Raw genomic sequence first — 18,915 nt, forward strand, 5'->3', positions numbered from 1 at the left:
TCTCATCTCGCTACCGAAAGAGAAATGAAACCTCATTGTCACGATGAAGGTCACAGCCACCAGCCTGTTAAAGAAGCCCTTGAGTCCCACTCCCTGCTCCCTTCCTCCCCCGTTGTCCTGTCCTCTTCTAGATGCAGGTGTCTTGGGAAGGAAAGGGAGCGCGAGTAAGTAAGAGAAGCGAGCAGGCTGCCCATAGAACTTTCCATGTCTCAGCCTCACTGGAGACAGAATTTGGCCACACGGGTATACCCAAGTTACGCGATATGGATGTTTATATGGCAAATAAGTATTTACATGACTAGATCTGAGGATTTCCAGGCCATGAGACATCTGGATCCTTCTAGCCCGGGAGAAAGAGACTTGGAGGCTTCTGGCAAGACAGTTAACACGTGAGTTAGATTGTGCCTTCTGGAAGGGCTACAAAGTACTCTGTCCACTCTGTTACAGTTCATCTCATTAAGGTTGACCCGGTTCTTGTCTTTGGGCAGAGAGGAGAAGGATGGGGTCTGTGGAGGAAACAGTGCATGAGTGCTGATGGAGAACTAGTCCATTGGAAGTAGGGGGCTTTCTGAGACCATGATGACGGGTCCCTCCTCCTCCACTGAATGGTGCAGAGTTGGGGGAAGGTCCTGCCTGGCTGCTCTCAGCACATTCCGCTGTTCTGGTGATGAGTGTGGCCAGTCCCACGCTCTGCATTGGTGAGAGGTAGGCAGGAGATGGCTTGGGTGAGCACTGCTCTCCTGGGCAGCTGGTGGCTCAGTAGGTTAGACATCCGACGCTTGGTTTGGGCTCAGGTCATGATCTCACAGCTTGTGAGATTGAGCCCCACGTTGGGCTCTGCACTGAGAGTGCAGAGCCTGCTTGGGATTCTCTCTTTCCCTCTCTCTCTGGCCCTTCCCTGCTCATGCTCTCTCTCTCTCTCTCTCTTAAATAAACTTAAAAAAAAAAAAAAAAGAAAAGAAAAGGCAGCGAGCGAGGAAGTGGCCTCTGGGTGGCTTGGGGAGTGGCCTGTCAGGACTGGGAGGTATTGATAGGCCCACCTTTTGTCCTCTCTTTCCCAGATGAAATGAAAAGCAGGTGGCATGGAGAGCAGGGGACAACTCTTCGGGCCATTGGAGTTTAACCGGGGGGTAGGGGGGAGGTTCCATTTTAGAGGAAAGCCAGCCATGTGATTGAAGAGTGTGTATAGGCTTAGTGTTTCTAGCTTGATGGGCTTAGGGTTTTGTGATGGAGCAGGAGAGGTCGTAAGAGCTGCAGGAGGGATACATGGGAGTTTGCTGTCCCAGACAGCAACAAGCCTCGGACGGAGAAGGGGCTATTTTCTGCTTTGTTGCTAGGAGCCCACATTAGAAACTTCTAGCATCTTCATCTGACGTTTAGCCCTGCGTCTCCCCCGTTCCCCTCGTCTGTTATTGGCCGGCACTGGTTTTTCATCTTTTACATGCATACGTGTTGGGTTTCCTACTAAGTTTTAAGGTCCTTGAGGGTACAGCCTATGTATTACATTTCTTTGCACCTTTCCGCGGTGGCTAACACCATGCCTTGCATTTAGTAGGCAATAAATATTTGTCAGCTCGAATGAATGGAACTGTGGCTCCCTGTTTCCTTCCTCTTAGGGTAGCTCCTTGCTCATATCCCCACCGTCTTCTTCCTTACCTGTCTCCTCTGCCCAGTTTTCTGTCTCAAATAGAGGTGGAGCCAACCTCCTCCTCCTCCAGAGGCGTTTCTGTGAGGACTTATAAGATGAAAAGCATGGGGTGCAAGCCGACATGTGAGAATGAAGGGTCCCTAGAACATGCAGGCCGCACGTCTGCGGCTGCAGGACCCTTCTTCCAGGCTGTTCCTTTGATCTGTGGACCTTCCAGTGCTCACTGATCAAGCTGGTCCTCTGAGAGGAAGGGTGAAGGGGCCTCCCTGTGACCCCTCGGCACCCCACAATTTTTTTTAATCACCCTTCCTGGCCCTCTCCGCGGGTCCTCCATGAGCCGGCTCTGCCTCCTTGGTCGGTCTGACTGCTTCAGCTCTGTTTGGAAATCGGAAGCCTCATTTTACTATAACGGTTCCTGAAAGATTTTCTAAGTGAAACTTGCTCATTTCGTCTGCCCCCCGACTTTTCAGATATTAAACAAATCTCTCGAAGAGATTTCCCCTGTTTTTCCTCCCCCCTGCGTCTTTTTCCTCAGAGACCAGCCGTTCGCCCAGCCAGATGGTGAGAGAAGGGGTGTGTGGCGGCCACATGGCCTGCTCGTCCACGTGTGTGAAGTAGGGGATTCTCAGAGAGGGTGCCGCTTTCTGGCCGGCGCTTTCTTGCTTTGTTGGCATTCAGCTACGGAGCAAGACAGAGCACCCTGGCAAGTGACCAGACACAGAGTGGGTGGCAGGAAGGCTCCGTCACCCTGCCATCCCTGCGTGGAATCCACTTGTCTGTGAATGGGAGGCTGTGGGGGAAGTCAGGGAGTGTCTGGCCGGCGTCCCAGGCCAGATGTTCTTCAGTGCCATATGTCATGACCGGAAGGGTGGGCCTCGCGGGCTTCTGGAGCACGCCTGACCTCTGCTCTGGAACCACCGCTGTCCTTTCGGCCCCCCTCCTCCCTCTGTCAGGGACCTGGGATGGCTCCCTCTGTGCCTGCTCTGCACCCGACCTGCTCCCATCCTAGCGCTAACTCCTAACTGGGCTAAACTCCTTTCACGGACTCCTCAACATCCAGCTCGCCTCCTGCTCACCTGTCCCTGGCTTGCCCCCTCCTCCCCCACCTTGTACAGGAACGATGCTTTTCTAGTGCCCATTTCACCCTCATCTGAAGTGTCTTCTCTTCTCTGCCTGCATGATCCTTGGTGTCTCCTTTTTTTTTTTTTAGTTTTTATTAAAATGCTCTATTTATTTTTTTAGAAAGAGAGGGAGAGAGCGGGGAAGGGGCGGAGAGAGAAGGAGAGAGAGAGAATCCCAAGCAGACTCCACGCCGTGAGCGCAGAGCCCGACACGGGCCTCGAACCCATGAGCCGTGAGATCGTGCGTGACCTGAGCCGAAATCACGAGTCGGACGCGTGACCGACTGAGCCACCCAGGTGCCCTGATCGTTGGTGTCTTCTGAGCCCAGCCTAGAGCCCACCTGCTCAGGGAGGCCTCTGGGATGTCGATTCCCATGGACTCTGCATGTGGCGACTGTAGTCAGGACCTACCACTTGGCGCGCGGGCTCAGAACGGGTTTGTGTTCTGTCGTGTATCGTCTTCTCTCTTTAGGCGGTAAGTTTTCGGGGGCAGATTACTGTCTCGTGCTGGGGTGGTATCACGCACCATGCCAAGCAAACACTGAACTGATTCTCAGCCTGTCCAGGCTCATGAGAGAGAAAGGGGACCTGCATGTTCTTGCCCCCCTCCAGCCGTGTTGCGTGGGTGACCAGCTCAGGGCGACAGAGGGAAAGAAGTAACACCGCGGCTCCCCTCCCCGTGCATCCCTTTTTCCATCTGCATCCTGATGAGTAGATGTTGGCCTCTTGAATCGGGTGGACGTTGCGGCCGGGTTTCAGACAGAGGCAGCAGCTCGTTTGAGTTCCTTCTGTGGTAACTTGTACTCCACGGAGCCAGGCACGGGTGCCGGTCAGGTGATGCAGGCAGTTTGTTCCGATTTCTCTTCCTGGACATTCGGGGGGGGGGGGGCGGGGCACAGAGGTGTCTTACAGGTGCATGGCAGGGATGTTGGCATTTTGCTTTCGAAGGCTGACCCGGCTACTATCTTTGGATGTCTCCTCATTCTCGATGTGGAATTTGTACACTTTCCTCGGTCCCTCCTTTTCCACAGTCCTTGCCCATTGGAGCCTTCCTTTCCCAGCCGGCCCCTCTGTTCCAAGGAGCGTGTTTTGGCAGCTGCTTGAGGACTGCAATGAAGTCTGCCTGTGTCTTAGGACTCTGCATAACCAGACCGCTGTGTGGTCCCTGCAGGCTCATCCCTGCGCACTTCTCCACCTGACCGCTGTGGATGACCGGGCCGGGCTCCCACGGGCTGGTCCAGCACGACTGGTTCATATTGGCAGGGCTTGGCTCCTGTGGTGCACCCATCACATGGAGATCTCCCTCGTCCAAGGCCTTTCCATTTTCACTATTCCCTGACATGGGTAGATAGAGCCCTTCAGAGCCTGCAAAGCCCACCTCCCCCTCCCCCCCCCCCACTCCAAGGGACCCGCCCAGTCTCACCGTGTCCTCAGGCCGCCTCCAGCCACACCACCCGCTGCTGATTTGCTCTCTTGTGTGCACTCACACTTGCCCGCTTGGTGACGTTTTGGCACATGCCTACATTCTGCTTTCAAGATTCTTTCTTTGTCTCTTTCTCACCAGCCTGGTTGTGAACTGGCCAGGCAGCGACAGGGTTTATCTTTCTTCTTCAGCCTTATACTAGCTAACATTTGTTTAAAACACTATGTTCTTAAGGCTGTGCTCACTCTTTTTTGTGCACAATGTCATTTTTCTGCCTTCTGAGGTAACAATTTATTACCCCCCCTTGACAAATGAGAAAACTGAGGCTTATAGAGCCCCAGTGTCTTAAAGCTACTCTGTTGGTAGACCTGGAATTTGTAGTCAGGATCGGCATCAGAATCCGAGTTGTTAAACTTCTGTGCTCTGTGAACTTGGTTTATGTTAGGCTCTGCCTCTTACAAGTTCTATGACCCCTGGCAGCCTATTTATTTCTTTGTGCCTCAGTTTCTTCTTTTTCTAATTTTTTTTTTAACGTTTATTTTATTTTTGAGAGAGAGAGACAGAGACAGAGTGTGAGCAGAGGAGGGGCAGAGAGAGAAGGAGACACAGAATCTGAAACAGGCTCCGGGCTCTGAGCTGTCAGCACAGAGCGCGACATGGCGCTTGAACTCATGAACCGTGAGATCATGACCTGAGCCAAAGTTGGATGCTTAACTGACTGAGCCACCCAGGTGCACCAATTTCTTCTTTTTTTAAAAAAAATATTTTTATTCTGAATGGCCCAATTAGCTTAGAGGAATATATTCCTTCCTTCCTTCCTTCCTTCCTTCCTTCCTTCCTTCCTTCCTTCCTTCCCTTCTTTCTTTTTTAGAGAGAGAGTGTGTGTGGGCCAGGGAGAGGGGCAGAGAGAAAGAGAGAGAGAATCTCAAGCAGACTCCACGCTCAGCACAGAGCCCCACATGGGGCTTGATCCCATGACTCTGGGATCATAACCTGAGCCGAAATCAAGAGTTGCATGCTTAGCCAACTGAGCCACCCAGGGTGCCGATGCCTCAGTTTCTAGCTCAACAAAACAAAATAAAAACAAAGGCCTCCTAGGGTTGTTCTGAGGATTGGATGAAATGATGCATAAAAATGCACAGAATAGTGCTTCAGCTAGGTCTAGGATTCTTCTAATTCTTTTGCATTGATCAGTGTCATTTTAATATTGTCATTGGCATTACTGTTATCACTTCTCGTGTCCCTGGCATCATGTTAGCACCAAAGACGATGTTACGCACGTGGCTTGTGTCCAGGAAATGCTCAGTTAATGAACGAGAAGGCGCTCGGGCATCCAGAGCCGACTTGGTGACAGCCCTCGGTGTGATGTTGTCTTTGTGGCAGCTCTCATTGTGAGGTTGCCTTGGCCAGGGTTCCGTGTTGGCAGGTTCTCACGGTGGCGGCTGGGGGATGAGGCGATGTGGGGTGTGGTGTGTCAGTAGTCGAGAACCTTCCTGTGGCCTAAAAACTTTTTTCCTTCCTGCCCCTTCCCCGGTAGCTCTGAGCCCTGCCAAGCCTGTGCACAAGCCTTGAAATGACAAAGTACCCTTTAGTTAATTGCACAACGGATTGCCTAGAGTTAAAAGTTCTGATTTATATGACTATAGCTCTAACTGCTCAATAACACAGGCCTGTAATCTACTTTCATTTCAAACAGAACGGTGATTTATAGGGCAGCATGCCGCTTTAGCTCAGAAATGAGGTGTTCAACATATGCTCTGTTGACATAAATTTGGAATTTATCGCTGTTGTCAAAACTGCCTGTTGGACAAAGGTGGGTATTAAGGCAATAAATGACTCAGAATAGTTTTCTGTCACATTTCCTAACCATTGTATTCAGTCTATTTGAGGGAAAAATATATACTTAAAAGTAATCAAATGTCCAGAATCCATGCATCTTGTTTTGAATGGCGAGAATGGAAGATGCGGGAGGGATGGAAGGGCATGAGGGCGTGGGGGTGGGGTGGTGTGGATGGCGGGGGGGGGGGTGTTGGCGAGGAGAAAGCTTTTCATGAAGTTACGGCCCATTTTAAAAAGATTCCACTTTGCTTCCTCTCCCCCATCCCCATTAGGAGGTGGGCTTTCCTTTCTCATTTACGAAGAGGGGGAGGAAAATGAAAGCTCATTAAATAAAAATAGTAAAGGACATTTTTATGTGTGGGCTTAAAGCCAGTGATGTCGGGGAGGAGTTAGTGAGTGGCGCTGTGAGGGAGGCAGAGCAGGACTTGGTTTATGGGGAAATAAAGCCCCTGGCTGGTGTTGGTTCTGTGCTGCCTCCGTGAGCCTGGGCTCGCCTCCACCTTCCCTCCGCGGGCTACTGTGGCCACATGCACTCCTGGCTGGCCGAGGAAGGTGAGGAACAGTGGGGTGCCGGGCTGCACGCAGGATGCTGTCTGCACAGGTCCTGGCTGATTCATGACCCGCGCGGTGGCCAGGACGCACGTCCCCACCCACTCACCCAAAACATGTCGTGAGCACCCACCGATGCTGTGCCTTTGCTGGGCTTGACGATGTAGAGGGATGAGGCAAAGCTCTGCCTTCGGGTGCTTTTGCATCTAGTCCAAGAGACAGACACGCAAGCAGGTGCAGCCCGAGTGCCGTTGGTGTGGCAGTAGACACGTGTCAAAGGTTAGGGGTAACGCGGACCAGCTTTGGGGGCGGAGGGACCACGGGGGCTCCCTCAGGATGACACTGGCTCCCCTGCCTGGCGAAATGTCTCTTTGTGGTGATCAGGGCTCTGCAGGGAAAATACAGGCAAAAAAAAAAAAAAATGCACTAGCGACAAGCCTTTAAAGAAAGATGTACAGTGTCGTGGTCAGGTGATTACCGACAAGCACGTCAGGCTGGATTTTCTGTGTGAGAAGAGCGAGACCAGAGTCCCTGTGCATGGAGCTTGCCACCCGTATGATGAGTGTGCATCAGTCCCACGCCGTGGGCTGGCCGTAGCATCCTCTGAGCCTGGGACACCAGGCGGGCAGTATGGAAGATCCGGCAAGTGTGATCGGGGTCAGATTCGGGAACCTCTCTTCTGCATCCTGTTGTAAGACAACGTAGCATGCGGAGTGCTGCTGGTAAGCGTGTGTCTCGGCGAGATGGAAAGGACACAGTCGCATCCAGAGAGCCGACCGCACCTTGGCCGTCGTCGGGCCCGGGGTGCTTGGTGTTCAGCATTTCCAGCACCCTGGGCTCAGCTCTGCAGGCTCTCAAGGCAGGAGCCCGAGGAGCCTCCTGCTACACCCCGTGACAACAAGGCCCAGCAGGGGAGAGGATGCGTATCTGTTGCTTTTATTTTATTTTGCCTTTTATCTCCATGCCCACACGCTTGGAGCGTCTCGGCATTGATAAATGTGTGCTCTCACACATACACATGCACACCGTCCCCCTTTCTCTTGCCTGCGTGCATGCCACACACACACACACACACACACACACACACACAGTCCCTCCCTCACACACTGGGTCCGGACACCAATTGTAAGCCTCCTCTGTGTGGCTCGCCCTCCCTTTGCCACCAAACCCTGTCCTTTTCACACAAAGCTCCCTGTTGGGAAAACTCATAATTTTTACACCACACAGTCTTGACTGGCCATTGCTGGAATTACTGTCTCTTTGAAGTGCTTTCTGCTGGGGCATTTACAGGCCGTTTTAATTACCTGCAGCTTGCCAGGGGCCTTGCTCTGTCCCAGGCTTTGTTTGTTTGTTCTTTGCAAGGAGTCTGTGCAGAAAGGAATACGGCTGCCTTCTCTTGACAAAGAAAGGCAAGGGGGAAAGAGAAGTTTGGGGAGCCCTCAGCAGAACTTGTCCCTGAAGCCCTCTCCAGGACACCCTGCCCCCCTCCAGCAAGCTCAGGAAGAGAAGCCAGCCCTTGCTCTTGGCTTGCCCATGTTCTCAGTCGTTTCCAGCACTGTGGGTCTCCCTGCTGGATTTGCCTGCGATATTTTTGTTTGTGTGTGTGTTTTGGTTTTAAGTATTATTAAATACATTTCCAAGCTTCCTGTCACAGACAACAGGGCTGTCAAATAAAGCTCCCCTCCCTGCCGACCAAACCAAAGTCAGCTGCCGTTGAGCTGGGATCCTGCTCCTGTTTTTTTCATCTAAATGTGTTTAAGGAGCGTGTGTTATTAAATTTTTGAGCCTGGACATGGGGTGTGGAGGGTCGGGGTTGAAATCACATGGGAAGGCAGAAGGTAGTACCCGCTTTGGGCTGTCTGGTGTTTTCCTTTCCTTGTCTTAATTTTTCATTCGATTCTCTCTCTGGAATGAGCTAAATATAAATAGCCTTCTTTGGGATTTCTGTTAAACACAAGTGTGGCATGTCACGTCTGCAGACGAAGATGCTAGTTTACCAGAGGAGCCTTGGAAGTTTATCCGCTTCCCGGCTGGCTTCTACAGCAGAAGGAATCCTCATTCATTTATTCATTTAGTCCAAAAATGCACTGAGAAATCGGAACCCTGGTACATTGCCGAGGGGAATGTAAAATCGTGCAGCCGCCTTAGAAAACGGTCTGGCAGTTAAAAGGTTAAAAACATAGCGGTACCGGATGACCCAACAGTTCCACTCCTAGGCATATACCCACGAGAAGTGAAAGTGAAAGCCCATGTCCAAAGATAAAACTTGTAAGCCGATATTCTTGGCCACGTTATTCATAGCAGCCAAAAGGCAGGAACAACCCAGTGTCTGCTGACTGACAAATGGGTCAATGACATGTGGTATGTCTATACAATGGAGTATTATCTTGCCATAAAGAGGAAGGAAGCACTGATAAATGTTACTACATGGATGAATCTTGAAAACATCACTCTAAGTGAATTCTTGCAGACGTAAAAGGCCAGCCGCGCGCTGTATGCTTCCATTTGTATGAAATGTTCATAATAAGCAAATCCATGGAGTAAGATAGTAGATTAGGGGTTGCCAGAGACTGGGGGGTTAGTGAGGGGAAATGGGGAGTGACTGCTAATAGGTGCAGGGTTTCTTTTGGGGGTGATGAGATCTTCCGGAAGTAGACGGTGGTGATGGTCGCACGGCTCAGTGAATGGACTAAAACCCCCCAAATGGTATATTTTAAAAGAGTGGGTCTTACGGCATGTGGATGGTATCTCAGCAAAGCCGTTTCTTTAAGACAAATGCATTGAATGCCTGCTCTGTACCAAAGCAGCCTGGCACTGTGCCAGACGGTGAGGACGTAGCGGACAGTGGTCTCTGTCCAGGTGGCGTGCCGTCCAGGAGAGGCGGGGAACCCTCGTAGGAAACCCACCATGTTAACTGTAAGTTGTGCCAAGTGCTGGAGAGGGAACCAGTCAAGTGCAGTAATGCAGAGTAGTGTTGATGTATAACCCACCTTGACGGAGCACCGTTCAAGTGCAGTCTTACTTTTCCAGAGCTGGGCACACACAGTAGGCTATTAACAGACGGAGTGTAAAATAGTAAGCATCAAGGGATGAGGGCGGTGTACCTTCCCTGAGGTCTTCTCTGTAGGAGGTTATAAAGTTGCCCTGAGACTCAGCCTGTCTGTGGACCCTGGGTGTCATCATTTGGCTTCTGTTTTCCTAGCGGCTCCTTTCTTCTTGCTTTCCTCTGATTAGGGTCCTGTGAATCCTGGGTATGCTCTTCGTGCCTCCTTTCCTGCTGATGGTTTTCCTGTGCCTTTTGCCGGGGGGCTCTGGGAGAACATTCTGGGTGGGATGGATAGACCCTCTGCAGGTGGGCAAATGTGAATGTAGATCCTGAGGTGAGAAGTCTAGAGACTTCCGCCTGCTCCCATGGGAGAGGAGAGTAAGTCACTTGGCCTCCATTTCCTCATCCACAAAATGGGGGTGGCACTTTCTTCCCCAGTCACAGAATGGTAGAGATGACCCTCAGCATCCCTTTCGAAGTCAGATGCGATCTATAAATGCATTAGCATTATTCTTAGAAAACCTCAGTTAACTAGATTTCTTTTTTACATTTTTCTGGAAGAAAAAAATAATCAGCAAAAGAGGTGGATATCTATTTTTTTTTTTTTTTTACCTTTTCCTTCATTAAAATGACAGTAATTTCCACAATGTGCCTTGGTGTCCCTACAGGTTCATCTGCCCAATCTCTTATCTTGTGTTCATAACTGATGTTGAGAAAGATGGCTCTAACGGCTTAGAATCCTCATAGAGAAGTAATTTAATTTTCAGTGTACTAAAGCAGAAAGAATGAGGCAATATACATTAAGGAGGTTTTCAGAGGGCTTTAATTCGAAGGGAACTTTCTTAGGCCCTTAATAAACCTCAGTTAATTTCCACAGTCTCTGAGGATCTGTGGCTGGTGTGTGGGATTTGAAGGTAGCATCTTGGCTTCGTGGCCGAAGTGAGAGTGTGTAAAAATGAGCCTCGATTACCAGGAAACAACGCTGCCTCCCCACACCCAGGAAACACAGGAAGATAAAGGAGGAATTTGTAGCTTTTCAAAAACAGTTTTCCGAGAAATTGTCTCTTCGTGCTGGTTAAGATGGAAGCCTCTTATGGGTGTGAGGGGGAAAAAACCAAAACGCCTGCTCATCTGTAACCATAGTTCAGTTCCCTTATAGGGCCTTTTAGGGTCTGGAGAGAATATTTGGGATTTATTTTTGTTTTCTTTGGGCTGACGTCACCAAGCATGCATCCTGGTGCTCTGTTTTGGGTTTGGAAAAAGCTCTAAGAAGCTATAAATCTTAAGGCATTTTACTATTTTTCCTCTTCCCTTTTCAAAAAGCACAACTTTCCTGGTTTCTTTAAAAAAAAAAAAAAAAAGGAGAAAGAAAAACTACAAAAGTGTGTATTGATTCCTTTCCCTCAGATCTTAACTGCCCAAGCTGTAATACCTTGCTTACACGTGCCAGGTTTTTGTGCAGTTTTGCAACATCTCCTTAATCCAGTGAGCATAAATAGAACATTTCAATCATATTTGGCTACTAGGAACTTCACAGATAAGCGCGCTAAGACCTTGTTGAAAGAGACTGTATGAGATTGTGTGTGATAAGATCATCCTGTAGCCCGGCGCCCAAATGAAAAACTTTTGTTCTTGGTGAAATTTGTTGATGGAGATATTTCAAATAAATGACTTACAAGGACTCGGTCTTCTAAAACAAAGGCCCCGTTGCGTAACAGCCTGAAGCCCAGGCCTCCCGGTGCTCAGTGGCCACGAAGACCCTTCAAGGAGCATTTGCTGCAGGGAGATTAGCGTGCCCCTTTGTCATTTCTGACATGGTATTTTAACACCCACACGGGCAGCCTTATCGGAGAGCCCTGTACTTGGTGTGGTTATGGCTGCGGGGAATGCCATTGTCCTTTCCCCTGTTTTCAAGGCTCAGGACCGCTCCTTCCACTTTTTAGTCAGCTCCATGCGTGATGCATGGTCTTCTTCTAAGAACCCCATGGAGGCCTTCTCTTTCGGACAATAGAGACAGCTGTTCTTGTACGGATATGTGTATATGTTGGAAGTGTTTTGTGTCTCTTTTTTTTTAACCTCTATGTTTTTCTTTTTGCATTCCCCTTCATGTTGGTTTGTTCATTCATTTAGCAAAAATGCACTGAGTCCTTCCTCTGTTCTGGGCTCAATGATGGAGGCTGAGGGGATGAATCAGGGATGGAACCTTCATGAAGGTGGTTGTAATTTGGTGAGCATAGGCCCCTGTCGGCCCCACAGCCTTTCAGTGTCGTCAGCCCGATTGGAAAGGACCTAAGAAATCATCTAACTCAACCCTTGTATTATTGCAGAGGGCATAGGGTGGAACCTCCAGAGGGTAAGTGGTTCGACCAAGGTCATTTGATGGTTACCAGCAGAGCTGGAGTGAACACTGGGTCTCCTGCCCACCCCCTCCCCCAGAACAGTGTTTTAGCCAATGTGTTACACTTTCATTCTAGATCCTTGAGAGACGTGCCTTCTTTGCTATTCTCTCCCTCTCCCTTTAAAAGGCCCCAAAGCAACCAAATGGCCACCATTTTCCAGAGCTCCCCTGATCCGGGTTCCCAGGAGAGGAGTGTGCTCTGTGGGTCCTGTCAGCCCTTATCTTGTGGCGCGGAAGGCGTTAACTAACCCTCTGTTAGTTCTTGGTTGTTTTTTTTTTTAATCTGTTGTTTGAAATCCTTGCCTTTTATTGGTATATTTACTTTATGGCATACATAAAGAGCTATATTAAAAAATAAATTGTGTTGTAAAAGCATTCGGTAATGTTTATTAATATTGACTAGTCAGGGAGCAAGGAACTCTATCGCTACAAGGATAATTTGTGGTAATACCAGCTCCCCATTCACAGCTTGTCAAATGACTGTCTAATCTCAACATTAAAAAAAAAAGTGGGTAAAAGGATAATTTCCTTTATGCCTTGAGAAAATGAAAGTGACCCACTCCCCCACCAAGATTAGAACTAATCTTTCTCCCCCACCCCCACCCTGGGCAATCCAGGCCCCTTCTGTGATCCCAGGCAGTCCCAGGGCTGGGTTTCAGTGGCCAGGTATCCTTTTGTCTCAGGCTGGTTGGCGACTGCTTACCTAGCAGTAGCTTCTCTCATAGCTCCGGTTGTCTGCACCTGTGCTGAGGGTTTAGGCGCAGAAATAGACACCTATTCCTTGTCCTCAAAGAGCTTCTAGCTTCGAAGAACTTCTACATGGCTTGTTCCTAAGGAGAATGATACTGGATGTGACTAATGACCTGTTCGGACTAGAATGTGTCACTGATGGTAGCCATAAGAGACCTTCCCTTGGGACAAGATGATGTCACCCTTAGAAGGTAGGGAACATTCCTTGAGTATTCCAGTTGTCCTGGTTTAGGGTGGATGCCTTCAGTAGAGCAAGCTCTTTTCAGAGTACCCCTTCCCCACAGAAAGGCATGTGTAGAAAGTTCAGGAGATTGAACTGAATATGGAAACACCTTGAAATCTCCCTGGAAGTTGCTCTGGGGAGTAAATTCCTGATAGTCTGATAAGTTTTCATTCATGCCTTCTAAAAATTGGAGCCCAGAACCCAAGAATGGTCTTCCTCTTGCCATTTGAATTAAAGGTCAGTGGACATTGGAGGTGTGTTTCGAACTTATGAGTCTTAGAGAAAGGAATAAGCCCATTGCCGAAGTATGTAAGCTCTTTCCTCTGTCCTCTCTTGGTTCTGTTTCTTGTTGGAGAGGTGAGCAAGGCCAGGGTGGAGTTCTCTGACCATGGGGCTTGGGAATCATTTGTTGCTTTTGAGACTGAGAGTCTTGGCAGAGCTCTGTGAAGGGACCTGCCTCATCTCATGGCCACATGGGGCACAAGGCAGCATGCCATTGCCAGCTGGTCAGGTCCTGCTCAGGGAGAGGAAGAAGAAGGCGGTTTGGTGGTAGCTAGGTTCCCATGGTAAGAAGAGAACCTTGGAGAATATTGGTTTCCATGTGGGCAGCAGGCTTTGAGAGAAGAGCGTCATTTGGGATCTGACTCTCAGAATCTCCTGTCTTGTCCTTGCCTGTTTTGAGTACCCCTTAGAAGCACTGCATAGGTCAAGTTGATGGTCTTGGGATCAGAAAGCAAAAGCCCCAGGCTTTAGGGTGGCTTCTGCATGTGGAACAGCTCAGACCAAGAAGGGGGTGAATTGTTGGAAGGACCATGAAGGCCGCACTGGCCGGAGCCACATGTTGTTCAGGGTATGGGATCACTTAAGCTGAGAACAAGAAAAATGTAACCTTAATAAAGTCCTTATAAGATGGATTCCCCACTTTATTTTTCAAAGATGGGCAGTTCCCTCCCACTCACTTTCCCCATGGACAGACTCAAGTTCTCACTGCTGGTCCACCTCGCAAAACTCACAGTTCAAGCACTTTCAGATCCCCAGGAGGAGAGGGAGGGAGAGAAGGAGTGTAGCTCTTGGGTTATTGGAACTGAATTCCCTCTCTAAACCTTCCTGTTGGCCTGCTTTGACTGCTTCTGTCTCTGGCCAAAGGAACTTGGGAAGAAATGGAATGTGGGCATTGCTGGGCCTGGAGCCCCCCTTCACGCCCTTCTCCTAGCATTTTTCCTGTGGCCCTTGGCTCTGTGGCATAGAGACGGGCTGAAATCTTCCTGCAGAGAGTAGACACAGAAGGTGCTCTTAGGGAGCACTGTTATGGTCAGCTGGGTCTGGAGGGGAGGATGGAGTACGGCATGGGTCTCTCTTTGCTGCCACTCATTCTGCTCTTACGTTCTAGGTACACTGGGGAGATGAAGGCTCATCTTGAGAATGATGGGTTGGTCTGAAGCTCAGGCTTTGTGTGGCTGTGAAATAGCATTGGCCTTCCTTGTGCAGACTTCAGGAGCCACAGGACAAGAGTTCAGCACTGGGTTGGAGGTGTCCATGAAGTTCTTGTGCTTGGAATACTGTTAAAGATGAGAGGAGGGATGCCTCGAGCCTACCTTAGATGGAGGAGCTTCTTTAGCAGCAATGAGCAAATCCCTTCGAAAACTAGACCCTACGTGGGGCGCCTGGGTGGCTCAGCCGGTTGAGCGTCCAACTTTAGCTCATGATCTCACCGAGATGATGACTTTAGGTCATGATCTCACTGCTCGTAAGTCCAAGCCCCACGTTGGGTTCTGTGCTGAAGCTCAGAGCCTGGAGCCTGCTTCAGATTCTGTCTCCATCTCTCTATACCTCCCTGCTTGCTGTCTCTGTCTCTCTCTCTCAAATATGAAATAAAAAACATCAAGAAAATTAAAAAAAATAAAACTAGACCCCTTGAAGAAGAGGGAAAATCAACATGGCGTCTGCTGTTATGTAGTTTATAGCCCAGAGCAGACAAAATCTATGACTTGTCAGACTTCCAGTAGCACAGAGACGGCTCGATGTATCTTGCTAGCTTGACTTGACTGGCGAGGGTTGTGTGGTTGAGAATCAGTGAGAAGGAATGAGTCTTTCTCTCTAGTTACTTGTTAAAAGGTTCAGATTTGCTTAGCTCTAATTTCTCATAATGATTCAGCTCTCTTGAGAAAATAGCTAGAAACCTGCCAAAGGTTAATTTTTTCTTTGTCTTTTTGGACATAATTGAAAATCTGTTCCATTCAAGATGGTTTGCCCAGTGGGCCAATTGTGGGCCGTGCTGGGACAGCACTACTGCTTGGCGGGAGGAGGTGGGGAGGGCGTGGCGGGAACTTGAAGCATGAGTGGGGATGGATCCTCCAGCAAGCATGGAACAGAAGTGTTGGGGCCATGCTGAAACTGGGTTACTCTGAAAATGGCGTTCAGCAACGGGACTGCTTCTCAAAGAAGGGAGCGTGAAACCGAGGGACTTATGCAGACAGGCACAAAGATGTCCCCACCTGTCCTTCCTTCCTGTGCTGTAGTGGAGGCTGGTGACCTCAGATGGCCATGAGCAATTAGACCTTGCGAAAAGACAAGACCAGACTGGGAAAACATGTGTGTGTGGTGAGGAAGAGGGAGGTGGACAGAATTTCCATTTTCATCAAAATCACTTGCATAGTATAGTGGTAGTGGCAGGGGGCGGGGCAGGGGTTGTGGTCTGCAGAGTGAGAGACCATGGGTTCATACAAATTGCACTTTTGCTCAGAAGCCAGCTGGAATTCTATTTCCTCCTTGGTCATTCTGCAGGCTGTACAGAGAGTCTGCTGGTAGCCAAGTCTCTTGAAGGCACTCAGATTCTTCTCTGCCATTTCCTTTTTCTATGGGTTGGAAGGGTTCACCTTTCCATTCCACATCCTTCCCTTGGGGCTCTGAACAGTAACGAAAGATAGGAGCAAACCAGTGCTGGGCTTCACTCAACTCCTAGGGCTATAAAGTGCTTCCTTGTTCTCTTCTGAACTTAGTGTGCTTTGCCCTTGTCTCTCTGGCAGTGGGGCAGGACTTTTGTCCTTGTACTTCGTGTGGATCACATGGATGCCACACTCACCTCTGGTAACCTGTGTGGGATGCTGAGTTAGTGGGTCAGGTACAGGGCAGTGTCCTTACCCCAAGGATCAGACAAGATGGGACATCTGTGTCTCTGAAGGCTGAGAAATGCGTGGCAGCAGAATGGTTCCAAAGAAAGGCTGCTGATGGGTTCCAGAAGTTTCTTTCACTGAAAAATAGACCACAAGTGAGTAAAGGAAGAAACTCAGGTTGTCTGGATTAGAAGGTTTTAAAATGAGTATCGATTTTAGGGTTGGGTGTCGATTTTTGTTTAGGCTATCCTAGCCTGGCTGCCTAGGTGTCATGGGACATCACACAGTGGAATGTGGTTCAGAGAGAATAATAATAATAATGCCCTTTAGGGAAATTCCTTGGAAACTAGGCAAAATGATAGGAAGAAGATCTTTTTAATAATGTTTGTTTATTTTGAGAGAGAGTGCGTGCGCATGTGAGCACTCTCTTGCCTGCAAGCGAGAGAGGGGCAGAGAGAGAGAGAGAGAGAGAGAGAGAGAGAGAGAGCGTCCCAAGCAGGCTCCCTGCTGTCAGTGCAGAGCCTGACGTGGGGCTTGATCTCATGAACCACGAGATCGTGACCTGAGCCAAAATCAAGAGTCAGACTCTTAACCGACTGAGCCATCCAGGCACCCCATGAGTAAGAGTTTTGACTGTTAAAATTTAGGTTCCATAAGGGATCAAAGCCTTAGAAGTCCCCCATATCATTTCCCAGGTGAAAAAGATGCAGAGAGGTTGTTACAGCATGATTTGTCCAAGGTTATAAAGCAAGTTAATGGCCGAGTAAGGCTGAGGAGCCAGGTCTTCTGGCTGCTGGCCCCGCAGCCTTCCCTGCACCTTGCTGTCTCTCCAGCAAAGGGCAAGAGTCTACCGCCTTTCACACCAGGCTAGTCCAGTGGCCCAAGAAAGCCACTTTCACTGATTGCCAGGCAAATCCATTCACCTCCAGAAAGAAGGCAGCGGGGTTACCCAGAAAGTGTTCATCGGGGTCAGAGATTTGGTCTGGAGCCTGCAGGGAGAAGAGGTGGGTTGGGATGCTTACCCTGGTTGATGGCTGCTGATACTGGAAGACTGGTCACTCCAGGGTCCTTTTGGGAATCCTGTCTAAATAGGTGCTGGTCCTCCGCTTAGCTGCTCCCTGAGAGGTGGGCACTCCTGGAAGGTAAGAAATCGCGAGTGAAGAAAAAGATGGAAATAGATGGGATGGAAACCCATGCCCTGCCCTCCACCACACATGACCGTGAATGCGTGCAAGAGGTTCACCGGCCGAACCATTTGTGAATTGAGTTTTTGCTGCTCCACAGAACATGTCTTAGGAAAGCAAACATTTGCCATGCCTGGGTGAGTGGCAGGAATACTGTCTATCATGTGTTTACACGCACACATACACACTCAGTTGCCTGGGCATGTGTTTAAAAACATGGTTTGCCCAGAACGCTATTAGGACATGTCCCAGTGTCCAGCATTGTGAAATCTATTTGGAGTTAAGAATGTTCAGTTAAAATGTTCTGTACGGTTACTATTTCCCAATTGGGTTGGATCAGCCATGGCCAGGAGTAAGATAATATGGGGGTGGGGCGCACTACAGTATCAGGGATGAGGGTGTGTGTGTGTGTGTGTGTGTGTGTGTGATTGAGAAATTATTTGTTGCTTTTGGCAAGGAAGTAAAGGGAAAGCGAGCAAACAAAACAGCCTGATTGAGAAAGAGTTCTGTGAAGGGGGCTGGGCGTGGACATGGCTTGTCATCCTCAAGCCACCGTGGCCCATAGACCGTGGCACTCAGGAGGCTCACCTGGGGGCCTGCGTGGTTTTGACTTACCACTGAGTTCTCGTTAGGGGATTGGAAGGTGGTGGGGGCGGGTGGCTCGGTGTAGTGGTCGTGATCTGGGCTCCGAGGCTCAGATCCGGGTGCTGCTGACTTGGGCGTGTAACACTTCCCCTCCACACCCGCGGTCTTGTGTGTACCAGCAGCAATCCAGCCTTTTACCGTGATCCTCGCCCGTCACCGTCTGATTGCAATGGGTTGTCGACTCCAAGGGGACTTTGTATGCTCTACTCTCTGCCCTCCTGCCATCAGCTCGTGCCTCTGGCTGCCGTTCCCTGCTCTGTTCCGTAGGGCAAGAAGGCACAGAGATGGGGGCGGAGGTGGATCCCGGATCTGGCAGTGGCAAGTAAGGGCCTGAGAACAGGAGTGTGGGTGGGAAGAAAGTCAGTGTTCAGGCCAGATGGCCCACACGCCAGCCAGCAGCTCAGATCCTTGCCGGCCTACAGCACATAGACCTTCTTCCCACCGCTCAGCTCTTTGCTACCCGCCTGCTCCCCTGCGTCTTACCCGACTCGGCTGCCGGCCTCTGACAGAGCAGAGGGGCTTGGGGCGAAAGGTCCAGCTCGGGACCGGAGCTCTGTTGCAGGCTGGGCCTCTGGCCAGTTGTTACCGGGACCTCTGTCTTCTTGGGGTGGTCCTGTGTGTCAGGCCCGACTCACAGAATTGCAGTGTTGGTAAAATGAGATGAAGTGTGTGAAAGCACCTGGAAAACCAAATGACCGTTACCATCCGCACCATTCTGCATTTGTAGGGTGATGTTACCCAGTTTCTTGAAATCTTCCTGTCAGGGCTCAACCTCTGGTCAAAACAGAAGGAAGACATCTTCTAAGCTGGGCCTTAGGGGAAGGGCATGCGTGTTAGAGACACGTATGTGCGGCTCTGAGAACATCTGGATGCCCCAAGAGAGAAGCGGCTTTATTGTGTCCATAAAGGCACCGATTCATTAATAAGCTTATTCGGAGCCTACTATGTGTCAGTCACTGTCGTGGGAGCTGGGGAT

General features: G+C 49.7%; 1 protein-coding gene and 1 long non-coding RNA gene across 4 annotated transcripts in view; one reads left to right on the forward strand and one right to left on the reverse strand.

Annotated features, from left to right (window-relative positions):
• Positions 1–18,915, forward strand: part of ZBTB16 (zinc finger and BTB domain containing 16) — a 192,005-nt gene that overhangs the window by 78,826 nt on the left and 94,264 nt on the right. The gene's annotated exons all lie outside the window — the stretch shown is intronic.
• LOC124505158 (uncharacterized) lies at positions 15,943–18,246 on the reverse strand. Of its 2 annotated transcripts, none has more exons than XR_006960573.1 (3): positions 17,910–18,246; positions 17,133–17,245; positions 15,943–16,247 (listed from the first exon to the last, which is right to left on the reverse strand). It is a non-coding gene; the product is annotated as an uncharacterized LOC124505158 (long non-coding RNA). The 2 variants fall into 2 exon arrangements; XR_006960572.1 differs by lacking the exon at positions 17,910–18,246 and adding an exon at positions 17,363–17,664.

Source organism: Lynx rufus, unplaced genomic scaffold, assembly GCF_022079265.1.
Source record: "Lynx rufus isolate CCGP_SWC_20201006 ecotype Redwood Valley unplaced genomic scaffold, mLynRuf1.p SCAF_9, whole genome shotgun sequence".
Lineage (NCBI taxonomy): Eukaryota > Metazoa > Chordata > Mammalia > Carnivora > Felidae > Lynx > Lynx rufus.